Here is a 12,140-nt window from a genome sequence, read left to right as displayed (position 1 = left end):
TCCTGGAATATGAAGTCAAGTGGGCCTTAGGAAGCATCGCTACAAACAAAGCTAGTGGAGGTGATGGAATTCTAGTTGAGCTATTTCAAATTCTAAAAGATGATGCTGTGAACGTGCTGCACTCAGTATGCCAGCGAATTTGGAAAATTTGGCAGTGGCCACAGAACTGGAAAAGGTCAGTTTTCATTCCAGTCCCAAAGAAACATAATGCCAAAGATTGCTCAAACTATTGCACAATTGCATTAGTCTCACACTCTAGCAAAGTAATGCTCAAAATTCTCCAAGCCAGGCTACAATAGTATGTAAACTGTTAACTTCCAGATGTTCAAGCTGGTTTTAGAAAAGGCAGAGGAATCACAGATCAAACTGCCAACATCTGTTGGATCATCGAAAAAACAAGAGAGTTCCAGAAAAGCATCTCTTTCTGCTTTATTCACTATGTCAAAGCCTTTGACTGTGTGGATCACAACAAGATCTTTAAGAGATGGGAATACCAGACCACCTAACCCACCTCCTGAGAAATATGTATGCAGATCAAGAAGCAACAGTTAGAATTGGACATGGAACAACAGACTGGTTCCGAATTGGGAAAGAAGTTTGTCAAGTCTGTATAATGTCACTCTGCTTATTTAACTTATATGCTGGTTCATCATGAGAAATACTGGACTGGATGAAGCACAAGTTGGAATCAAGATAGCCAGAAAAAATATCAATTACTTCAGATATGCAGATGATACCACCCTTATGGCAGAAAAGCAAAGAAGAACTAAAGATTCTCTTGATGAAAGTGAAAGAGGAGAGTGAGAAAGTTGGCTTAAAACTCAACATTCAGAAAACTAAGATCCTGGCATCTGGTCCCATCAGTTCATGGCAAATAGATGGGGAAGTAATGGAAACAGTGACAGACTTTATTTTGGGGGCCTCTGTCACTGCAGATGGTGACTGCAGCCATGAAATTAAAAGATACTTTCTCCTTGGAAGAAAAGTTATGACCAACCTAGACACCATATTAAAAAAGCAGACATTACTTTGCCAACAAAGGTCCGTCTAGCCAAGCCTTTGGTTTTTCCAATAGTCATGTAAGGAAGTGAGAGCTGGTCTATAAAGAAAGCTGAGCGCCAAAGCATTGATGCTTTTGAACTGTGGTTTTGGAGAAGACTCTTGAGAGTCCCTTAGACAGCAAGGAGATAGAATGAGTCCATCCTAAAGGAAATCAGTCCTGAATATTCATTGGAAGGATTGATGCTGAAGCTGAAACTAATACTTTGACCACCTGATGTGAAGAACTGACTAATTTGAAAAGACCCTGATGCTGGGAAAGATTGAAGGCGAGGAGAAGGGGACGACAGAGGATGAGATGGTTGGATGGCAGCAATGACTCAATGGACATGAGTTTGTGTAACTCTGGGAGTTGGTGATGGATAGGGAGACCTGGTGTGCTACAGTCCACGGGGTCACAAAGAGTCTGACACAAGTGAGCGACTGAACTGAACTCATGTAGTGTTAGATTCCAGGGCACAGGATGACACAGACCCTGCCCGCCTGCAGCACACACTTAGGGGATGGGGGTGGGGGACAGACATGCAAAACAACCACTGCCTAATAAGAAAATTGCTGTAATGAAGCAGAATATAAAATGCAGTGGGGATATCTCTGGGGTCGCACAACAGCACACCACTGTCTCAATTGAGTTGAGTGGATTTTTGTCCATTTACTCTTCAAGGAGGACATATGCTTGTGTCCATATCACCCAACTTCTCCATCATAGGTGACGTTTTTCCAAGTGCCTCTCATTAAGATTGGGCTTCCCAGGTGGGTCAGTGGTAAAGAATTCCCCTGCCAATGCAGGAGACACTGGTTCGATCCCTAGGTTGGGAAGATCCCTTGAAGGAGGAAATGGCAACCTACATCAGTATTTTTGCCTGGAAAATTCCATGGACAGAGGAGCCTGGCAGGCCATAGTCCAAGGGATCTCAGAGAGTAAGACACAACTGAGTGATAGAACACACATACACACACATAGTATATGTTAGTACTCCATTCCAGTTTTTAGCTGAATAATATTCCACTTTATGGATTAACCTTGTTTTATCCATTCATCAGTTGAACGATATTTTGGGTTTTGTGTGGACATTTTCCTCAGTTGTTTACTTTGTGTTACAATTGCTTTGTAATATGGCAACTCTCCATATACTCTTTTGAGTAATTGACAGGCTACTAAAGTAACTGCATCATTTTACATTTTCACCAAGAAATTTATGAGGATGTCAGTTTATCTCCATTCTCACTTTTCTTTTATAAATGGCCATCCTGGTGGATGTTAAGTATAGTTCACTCTCGAACAGCACAGGGGTTGGGAGCACTGTTCCTCCTCACAGTGCAAAATCTACATGCAACTTATAGTGAGCCCTCCATATATGCTATTCTTCCTGAGGTTCCTCATGTGCATGGATTATCTAGTACTACAGTATTTAGTACTGAAAAAAATCCATCTATAAATGAACTCATGTAGTTCAGACCCATGTTGTTCAAGGAACATCTGTATCTTGTATCTCATGTGGTTTTGCCTAGTATATCTCTGTTGAGCAACTTTTTGTATGCTGATTGGCCATTTGTATTTCTTTGGAGAAATGTATATTCAAATCCTATGTTCACTAGAATTGAGTTATATATCTTTTTATATGTTGTTTACATTTTCATTCATAATAAATTCTTTTTTAAAAAATTTTATTTTTTAATTGAAGGATAATTGCTTTACAGAATTTTGTTGTTTTCTTTCAAATATCAGCAGGAATCAGGCAGGTGCACCCATGTCCCCTCCCTCCCGAACCTCTCTCCCATCTCCCTCCCCATCCTACCCTTCTAGATTGTTACAGAGCCCCTGTTTGAGTTCCCTGAGTCATACAGTAAATTCCCATTGGCTTTCTGTTTTACATGTCATATTGTAAGTTTCCATGTTACTCTCTCCATATATCTCACCCTCTCCCTCCTTTCCTCCCCCATGTATATAAGTCTGTTCTTTTTATCTGTTTCTCCATTGCTGCCCTGCAAATAAATTCCTCAGTACCATCTTTCTAGATTCCATGTATATGCATTAGGGTACAATATTTATATTTCTCTTTCTCACTTACTTCACTCTGGATAATAGGCTCTAGGTTCGTCCACCTTATTAGAACTGACTCAAAGGCATTCCTTTTTATGACTAATCCATTGTATATATGTACCTCAACTTCTTTGTATATTCATCTGTCAATGAACATCTAGGTTGATTCCATGTTCTAGGTATTTTAAGTAGTGCTGCCATGAACATTGGGGACATGTGTCTTTTTCAACTTTGGTTTCCTCAGGGTATATTCCTAGCAGTGGGATTGCTGGGTCATATGGTGGTTTTATTGCTAGCTTTTTAAGGAATCTCCATACCGTCTTCCATTGTGGCTGTATCAATTTGCATTCCCACCAGCAATGCAAGAGGGTTCCCTTTTCTCCATACCCTCTCCAGCATTTATTGTTTGTAGACTTTTTGATGATGGCCATTCTGACTGGTAAGAAGTGGTACCTCATTGTAGTTTTTATTTCCATTTCTGTAATAATGAGCAATGTTGAGCATCTCTTCATGTGTTTGTTAGCCATCTGTATGTCATCTTTGGAAAAATGTCTGTTTAGGTCTTTTTTCCCACTTTTTGATTGGGTTGTTTGTTTTTCTGGTATTGAGTTGTATGAACTGCTTGTATATTTTGGAAATTAATTCTTTGTCAGTTGTTTCCTTTGCTATCATTCTCTCCCATTCTGAGGGTTGTCTTTTCACCTTGTTTCTACTTTCCTTTGCTGTGCAAAAGCTTTTAAGTTTAATTAGGTCCCACTTGTTTATTTTTGTTTTTATTTCCATTACTCTAGGTAATGGGTCATAGAGGATCTTGCTTTGATTTATGTCATCGGGTGTTCTGCCTATGTTTTCCCCTAAAAGTTTTATAGTTTCTGGTCTTATATTTAGGCCTTTAATCCATTTTGAGTTTATCTTTGTGTATGGCATTAGAAAGTGTTCTAATTTCATTCTTTTACACATTGCTGTCCAGTTTCCCCAGCACCACTTACTGTAGAGGTTGTCTTTGCCTCATTGTATATTCTTGCCTCCTTTGTCAGGGATAGAGGAGCCTGGTGGGCTGCTGTCTATGGGGTCACACAGAGTCAGACACAACTGAAGCAACTTAGCAGCATAGATGCAGGGGTTTATCTCTGGGCTCTCTATCCTGTTCCACTGGTCTATATTTCTGTTTTTGTGCCAGTACCATACTGTCTTGATGACTGTAGCTTTGTAGTATAGTCAATCCAGGAAGGTAGATTACTTGAGCTCCATTCTTCTTTCTCAAGACTGCTTTGACTATTCAGGATCTTTTGTATTTCCATATGAACTGTGAAATTTTTTGTTCTAGTTCTGTGAAAAATGCCATTTGTAATTTAATAGGGATTGCATTGAGTCTGTAGATGGCATTTGGTAGTTTAGTCATTTTCACAATATAGCAAAGATTAATAACACTTAAAGCCAGTTCTTTGAGAAGATCAACTAAATTGACAAACCACCAGCCAGACTCATCAAGAAAAAAGAGAGAAAAATCAAATCAACAAAATCAGAAATGAAAAAAGAGAGGTTACAACAGACAACACTAAAATACAAAGGATCATAAGAGAATATTATAAGCAACTACATGCTAATAAAATGGACAACATAGAGGAAATGGACAGATTTTTAGAAAAGTTCAACTTCCTAAGACTGAACCAGGAAGAAATAGAAATTATGAACAAGCCAATTACAAACACTGAAATTGAAACTGTGATAAAAAATCGCCCAAAATACAAAAGCCCAGGGCCAGATGGTTTCACAGGGGAATTCTATCAAACATTTAGATAAGAGCTAATGCCTATGTTTCTGAAACTCTTTCAAAAAACTGCAGAGGAAAGAACACTGCCAAACTCATTCCGCATGGCCACAATCACCCTGATACAAAAACAGGCAAAGACAACGAAAAAAAAAGAAAATTACAGGCCAGTATCATCATTGAATATAGGTGCAAGAATCCTCAGTGAAATTCTAGCAAACAGAATTTGACAACACATTAAAAAGCTCATACACCATGATCAAGTTGCGTTTATTCGAGGGATGCAAGGATTCTTCAATATATGCAAATTGATCAATGTAATACACCATATTAACAAATTGAAAGATAAAAACCATATGATCATCTCAATAGATGCAGAAAAAGCCTTTGAAAAAATTCAGCACCCATTTGTGGTCAAAGCACTTCAATAAATGGGCATAGAAGGAAACTGCCTCAATGTAGTAAAGTAAAGGTATATATGATAAGCCCACAGCAAATATTATTCTCAATGGTGAAAAACTGAAAGCATTCAATCTAAAATCAGGAACAGGACAAGCGTGTCCACTTTCACCACTATTATTGACTGTAGTTTTGGAAGTCCTAGCTATGGCAATTAGAGAAGAAAAATAAAAGGAATCCAGATAGGAAAAGAAGTAAAACTCTCAGTATTTGCAGATGACATGATACTATACATAGTAAACCCAAAACAATCAGTGAATTTAGCAGTCATGGGATACAAGGTTCAGTACACAGAAATTGCTTACATTCCTATTGATTTCAAAATGCTTCTTCCATCCTGCAAGCTTCTGGGAACTCTGTTTATTGTTTATAGTATATATAACCATTACAAATCTTCAAACCCTCCAGTGTGGAGGTAACTGTGTTTTCACTACAAAAAGCTTAGAGCCTCATAGAGATAAGAATCCTTTTCCACTTGATGGTTTTGCTTCAGTTTTAAGAGCAACTCCCTAAGAGGTAGCTAAAGGAGACCATCTAGGATACAGAGAGGTATTAAGTTTAGGTCCTATGAAAAGCATTAAAGGAATTAGAGTCATTTAGATTCTGGGAAACAACTCCAAAATGGAGAGTTTGTTTTCAGATGTCTTATGCAGTCAAGGATAGTTGGTTTTGTTGCATAAAGGCAATTCTAGTTAATGGAGTAATAGATTCAAGAAGGTCCAAAGATGAAAATACTTTTGGAAGTAATAACCTAGTGGAATTTGAGAATCTCCCCATATGAAAGGTTCGATTACATGCACTTTAAGGTCACGTTTAAGGAAGAAATGTAAGGCTTTAGGTAGCAGGTCATAGAAGATATCTTGGGTTATGTGGTTCTACTTGGTGGCCTTTAAAGCTTTTAAAGTATTTCTTCCTTCAGGGTCAAGGGTCGCCTGGGAAGCAGGCCACTGGAAAATGAGTTATATTGCACAGTCTACTAATGAATAGGAATAAAATAAGACCTCAGCAGTTGTCCAGAGAGTCTCTGGTCTCTGGGAGCCACCATTCTCTCATGGGCTCAGAGTGATGGCTCTTTTGATTATAGCATAGGTTGTAGATTTAGAACTTCAAGGATGGAAGGACCTTTAAAAAAAAAAAAAAAATCTCATATCTAAAACAGGTTATTTTAATTTGACCCTAATTCAAGTTCTTTTATAATATACCCAAGAAACAGTCTTTTAGCCTCCAAGTAGGGGCACTTAGTAGTGGGGAACTCCCTGAGTTAGTTTGACTCTTCTTTTAAGAGCTCTTTGCAACATTGAGCTAAAGTATATCTTTCTACAGTTTCAACTCACTCATTACATTTGTATTATGCCTCAGTTCAAGAATATTGCTTTATTGTTCTCTCTTCTGCATCTTCAGCTTCTCTCTGCCGTCTTTTTGCTGCCATACACTGTGCTGGGTGATGGGGATATGGAGATGAATTAAACATGATTCCTGCCCTCAAGGAGTTCTCAGCCTAGTGAGAGTTTGACATGTACACAAAGAATTACAACAGTATGGTATGCTCTACAATGGAGGTATGTACAAGATACTGTGGGATTCAGAAGAGAAATCATTTGACTGAATCTGGACATGCAAAGGTTAGAGAACTGATGATTAAGTTGAATCTCAAAAAAAGTAAAGATTGACTAAGCAGAAAAAGTATGGAGATTAGAAATAGAATGATAAATTGGGAATTACAGTTAATTCATGAAATTAGGTTGTAAATGTGGGCTGGGAATAGACCTTTATATAGTGTGAAATGAATCAAGTGAAAGTGAAGTTGCTCAGTTGTGTCCGACTCTTGTCGTGTGTGACCCCATGGATTGTAGCTCACCAGGCTTCTCCGTCCATAGGATGTTCCAGGTGAGAGAGTATTGGAGTGGGTTGCCATTTCCTTCTCTAGAGGATCTTCCCGACCCAGGGTTTGAACCCAGGTCTCCCGCATTATAGGCAGACACTTTACTGTCTGAGCCACCAGGGAAGTCTTATTTTGAATCAAAGCAAATTAAATTTGGATTTCATTTTGAGTGTTTTAAGAAGGGGATGCTTTTGATGGTCACTGAGATGGTAGTAAGTTATGGAAGATTTTCAGATCTAGACAGGGAGATCAGTTAGAAGGATACTATAGTAGTTAAGATGATAAGTGATCTAAAGCTGGAAGGAGTGACAATGAAGATAACCTCTTAAATACAATGTTAAACAAATTATAGATATAATTAGAACATGGGAAAATTTAGGCTTTCAGACTGGCAAATGGGTATCCTCCATCCCCACCTTGACCTTCATGAAAGATCCTTGCATGTTTTATTATTTAGGTGTTGCCATTGGTTTCTTCAAGACCAGGGCTTGGCTGCATAGATTTTGCAAGTTCTTTTAGGGGGTGGGGCAGCCATATGTGAAATGTCGACTCTAAGAAAGACAACTGAAGAGCCGCAGACTTCTCATAGTGTTACTAAGTTCTTGATCCTTCTCATCAGTAGCAGGGCTACCCACACTGTCACGTATCTTCCAAAATATTTTTTACCAAAACTGGAGGCTTTTATACCCTCTCAAGGAAGAAATGGCCTTGGTTGTTATTGTCTTAATGCTTTATTTTGCTTAAGGATTTTTGAATGTTTATATCTCCTGGTAAAAAATATTTACAATAATTAAAAATATAAATATATCCTGAATTTATTTTCTTGTTTCTCAAAGCAATATAAATACAATGTTTGGCAAATTCTCTCCTTAAGGCTCAGAGGATTCAGAGAATGGCCTTCTGTGACTAGAATAATTGATTGGAGAGTATGTTTAAGTAGACCTTTTGTATTTTCAGTGAACCTTATGTAACTAGCCATGCTGAAGAGCAGTGGAGGGGAGAAGGGTTGGAAGAGGAAGCCCTGAGCAGGACAGCAAAACAGTACAGTGACAGTTTGGGCCTTGCACTCAGATCTAGTCTCATACTTACCAATGTAGTTTTGAGCATGGTTTTTCACCTCTCTGTGGTACTTTATTTCTTCTTATGTAAAATAGAATTAGTGATATCTTTTTGCAATGATGAGTGGGGGTGGGAATATAAGGATTTAATGGGATTATTTGTGTAAATTGCTTGGAACAGATGTGGGGTATGCTGAATGCTATATGAACTGTAGCTGTTGATAATGATGTTAACCTTGACAAGGATTTAAAAAACATAGTTAACTAAAGGTACTTAACATTTTATATTGTCAATAAGGATGTTGGGGTTTGCAAAAGAAAGTAAAGCTACCTGATCTCAAGGTTTTCAGTGGCATGCTAGAGGGAAGTCACTTTTCTGCTTTTTTTTTTCCCCTCTGCCAAATAGGTTGGGAAACCAGATGACTTTTGTCCATGCCCTGATCACTAATCTATTGCATTTGCTCTTATTTCCAAATATAAAACTGTTGAAATTTTGTATAATACCTAAACTGAATAAAGTTATCCTAAAAAATGTAGAAAAATACTTTGGAATTGGTCAAAACTGGATTTGAAACCTATTACTAGCTATGTGATCTAAGGCATGTTACTTAACCTAATTGAACCTCAGTTTCTTAATCTAATATATAATAATTAATTTGCAGGGTGTTCATGAGGATATTGTAAAGTGTGTGTTATAAGCACGCTATAAATTACAGCTATCATTGTTAGTTCTTGGGACATTCACCGCATGACAGAAACAACAGCAGGCCCTGGTGGCTGGGAGGACTTCATGGATCCAACAGCAACCTGAAGAAATCCTACTCGGATGGATATAATACAACCTGCTAAGTGTCCTAGCACTTATCAGGTTGTATTATCATTGTCCGTGTCTATGGCTCTCGTCTACCAGACTCTAAATTCCTTACAGGCAAGGACAGTGCCTTATTCATCTTTGTATTCGCAGTGCCTAATCCGGTGCACATTGTAGGCCTCATTAAATGTTTGTTGAATGAAAAAATGAATCATCAACAGACATTAATTGGGCGCCTGCTCTGTGATCTCCATGGGCTCATCTTGTCCCCGCCAGTTGCCTACAACGTCCAAGCTGTCTTCAATATGCTTTCTTCTGAAGCTCACTCCTGTCTTCTAATTCTTTTGCCAAGGACTTTTCTGTGTAGTGCAAAGACAGCAAATATACTTCATCTCAAGTACCATCTCCAGTCAATTGATAGTACCTGTCTTTATTATGTTCTATAAAAACAGTTCTGAAGCCAGGTGTCAACTCAGTATGAAAGAGGATTATAACTAATTAGTGATGTTTGCTGGGGGTGGGGGAAGGGGATTAGCAGCATACGTGCCATATATATGTCATATTTAATATTGTGTTTTCCATGAAATACTCTGTTTCCATGCCTGTATTTTAGTCTTGGCTACTTGCAGATGTTGCATTGCTGCTGCTGCCACCACTGCTGTTACTACACTACACTTGCTACGAGTTGTTCCTTGGGTAGGACCAGAGTGATCATTGATCAGAAACTCATCCTCACAGTCTGGGGTTTGCTCCTGTTGCTGGTATTCACAGTTTTCCCCTTTCAACTTTACCTCAGCTAACCCCTTACCTACATTAACAGGTAGGCCTTTGGTTTATGTTCACCACTCAACAGGCTCATATTTCCTTTTTATTATTTACTGTGATTAATCATTGCTTCATGAGAAGCCTTCTATTAGAAGATGTGACAACTAGAATACAAGTTAAACCATTCCATCAAGGCCCTACAGTGAATCATATAAGCTCCCTTTTAATATAGGAGAAAATTGAGCATACTCACACACTATAAGGCAAGGGAGAAGGGAGATATTGTACATATAGGAGAGAGATGATAACATATGGCTCTTAGAACATAGGCGGAGGGCTAGCCTTAGATCAAAGGAGTTACCTCTTTACTGGGGCATAGTGATAAGAATAGGAATTAGAAACAGTACTGATAAGGGTGTTGGAGATTTTTAATTGTAGAGGTGGGTGAGAGGAAGCTGACCAGGGACAGGATTACAGAAACAAGAGTCTTAAGAAATATCCAGGCCATATCAAAGTGAGCAACTAGTTTGAAACTTGATTAGAGACTCAGGAAAAGAAAAGGTAATCTTGGGCCATTGTCACAAGTAGCATTTGGTCGCCTAGAATTGATTTTGCTTGATTGAGGGATAGGGGCTTCTCAGGTGGCTCAGTGGTAAAGAATCCACCTGCCAGTGCAGGAGCCACAGGAGATGAGCAGGTTCGATCTCTGGGTCGAGAAGATCCCCTGGAGGAGGGCATGGCAACCCATTCCAGTATTCTTGCCTGGAGAATTCCATAGACAGAGGAGCATGGTGGGCTACAGTCCAGAGGGTCACAAAGAGTCAGACATGACTGAATGAGCATGATTGAAGGATGGACAGCTAGCAAGAGAAGAGTTAAACACCAATGGATTTGAGTATCCAGATTGTATATGGAAGGAAGGTCAGAGTCTACATAGAAAAAGTGGCCTTAGTATGATCAGGATGGGTGCTGAGTCTTTGGAAAATGGTATGATAGGATCTATATCAGAGACTGAACTTTGGAATGGTAAAATTTAAAAACTGGAGTGATCAAGATACCCATGATGCTAGGATGTCAGATGGTTGTTTACTTGGGTATTGAAATGACCCAGGATTATAGCAAAAGCTGGATTAGGAATGAACACTGAGGGCTAGATAAAATAGGTTTCAGTGACTGAAGAATGATCTGGGGGTGGCACATGACAACTGTACAGGTGCAAGAGAAGAAAGGATGCAGTGGGTGGAAATTACTAGAAGATGCAAAAACTGTTGTTTTCCATTGCACTGAGGTTTTGGCTGGCAGAATGCACATCTAAAATGATTCCCTTCTCTATCAAGTGCTTATTCTATGCCTGACATTTTGCTGTGTGCCATATGTTTCTCCCTTTTGGTCTGTCACATATCCTGTGTGAAAATAAACAGCAATCCCAGGTGAGGGTTAGGGTTAGACTGCTGGCCCTTAGCACTGGTGCAATCCTGTTGCCATCTCCTAACTCTTTGAAAGAGCAGAAGGCTGGTCATCTGCAAGTGTCAGAAAAAGATTTAGGATCAAAATTTCCCCTTGACCTTGATGTAGCTTGATTACATGGTACATGCTTTTGTTGGCTGTGTTCCATAATATGCTTTGGCCTCTGAACCTCTGAGTTGAGGAGTGAACTAGAACTGTCCTTTAAAAGACAGGCACAGTTCCTTAAAAACACATATTAATTCAGAACGAGACACAGTCCTATTATCTAATTGAGCTTTTAAGATAAAGAGTAGACAAAAGAAAGCCCACATCAGTGGATGAATAACAAAACCACTTTGTAAAAGCCATTTAGGGTCAGGATACATCCAGTTTAGTGGCCCTGTTGTAGATGTTCCCTGTGTTGTTGGGAAGGAGGGCTGGGAATTGATGCAAAGAAATAGCCCTTAGAACTTGGAAGGTAAAGTTTAGGGTGAGTCTCTGTGAGCCCTCTGGCACCGCATGCAGTCCTTTTTCTTTTGTTATAGTCTTCAAACGAGTCAATATTCCAATGAAGGTTTGGAGCCAGTGTGTTAGAGTGACCAGGCCTTCAGACAGCCTATCCCCTCCTGTGGGGGCTGCTGTATATTTATTCCTCAGGAGAAGCTGGTAGAAGACTTCATGAAGGAGAAGAAAAGGAAAAAAATCAAAGGATGACTACAGCCTCTCTTCATCTCAGCTTTGCAAAGCATGACTCAACAGAGAGATCACATTCTTGAAGACTCTCCAGACCACAGGTTGCTCTTTTCAATTGCATACTTAGCCCTCTCAGTTCCTTTCTGTTTTCA

At 39.2% G+C, this 12,140-nt stretch overlaps 1 long non-coding RNA gene across 25 annotated transcripts in view; it reads left to right on the top strand.

Annotated features, from left to right (window-relative positions):
- LOC113886947 overlaps nt 1-12,140 on the top strand; it is an 83,297-nt gene that overhangs the window by 68,867 nt on the left and 2,290 nt on the right. For 23 of the 25 annotated variants that reach the window (XR_003509595.1, XR_003509594.1, XR_003509603.1 and 20 more), the window contains 2 exons: nt 6,735-6,892; nt 11,953-12,089. This is a non-coding gene — a long non-coding RNA (uncharacterized LOC113886947). Of the gene's footprint in view, nt 1-6,734; nt 9,905-11,952; nt 12,090-12,140 lie in introns of all 25 variants that reach the window. The other 2 variants (XR_003509588.1, XR_003509598.1) reach the window with 2 other exon arrangements.

Source organism: Bos indicus x Bos taurus, chromosome X (genome assembly GCF_003369695.1).
Source record: "Bos indicus x Bos taurus breed Angus x Brahman F1 hybrid chromosome X, Bos_hybrid_MaternalHap_v2.0, whole genome shotgun sequence".
Lineage (NCBI taxonomy): Eukaryota > Metazoa > Chordata > Mammalia > Artiodactyla > Bovidae > Bos > Bos indicus x Bos taurus.
This window is presented reverse-complemented; position numbering and strand designations above follow the sequence as displayed.